We start from the raw sequence: 971 nt of genomic DNA on the forward strand, positions 1-971 counted from the left end.
AATAGAATAAATAGGAATAAAAATAAAAATACAAGTGAATTGCACATTTCAAGTATCTTGTATCGCTATATCTAAGAGGTATAAGTAGAGAAACTAGTGGAAGGTGAAATAAAGTTTGAAAGCCTAGTCTAAAAAAAGTTAAAGTTAAGAAAAGGTGCGGTGTTGCATCTTGAAAGATGGCACATGGAAGAGGTTCTAGCCCCTCTGTGACCCAAGAACTGGGAATTTCTGACCCACAGAAAATGGATGAATGAGTAGAAGACTCACACTGAGCATTTTGTGGTTGCACAAACAGAACAGGATTTCACAGAGAAGCCAAATAAGAAATGATAAAATAATCAAAGGGCTTTTACGTGAAAATTATTGAAAACAGAAGTCACGCCTCTACTTCAGTTAGAGGTGAGACTAACTTATTGGGTGTTTATTTGTAAGCTGAGAAGAAAGTCAAAACTTCATTTATTATTATGATTTTAGATTGATGTACCGCAATTATTAGTGTTTTTATATATTACCTTTGATTCATCATATCTGCTGTCTAAACGCTTTGACAATCCTGCTCCTTGGTTTAAATCCAAGAATGAGACAATCTTTTTATATTTACAGGAAAATACCAGATAATGTATTTTTTCTGAAACTGAACAAATAAACAAACAAATAAATAAATACTGCATCACTGAGTGCGTCTAAAGAACAAGTACCTTGATCAACATTAAGGTATCAATAGTTGCAAGACTGTGGGACTTGGGGTTTACCCTCGGATATTTAGCATGCAGATTGGGGGAGGCAGAGATCAAACCACCAACCTTCTGATCAAAAATACAATTATTTGTTGGTTACCTCTGAAAATTGATATCAGAGGTATATAGGCTCCTATTTTTAACAGAGTAAATCCTGTAGTCAGACTGTACATACAGTTATAATTTCTGTCCTTTTCTTTCCATGTACAGTTGTGGGGTTTATGAATATCCCCA

This window comes from Pundamilia nyererei, unplaced genomic scaffold (assembly GCF_000239375.1).
Source record: "Pundamilia nyererei isolate P.nyererei 1_Seehausen unplaced genomic scaffold, PunNye1.0 scaffold00755, whole genome shotgun sequence".
NCBI classification, from domain to species: Eukaryota; Metazoa; Chordata; class Actinopteri; order Cichliformes; family Cichlidae; genus Pundamilia; species Pundamilia nyererei.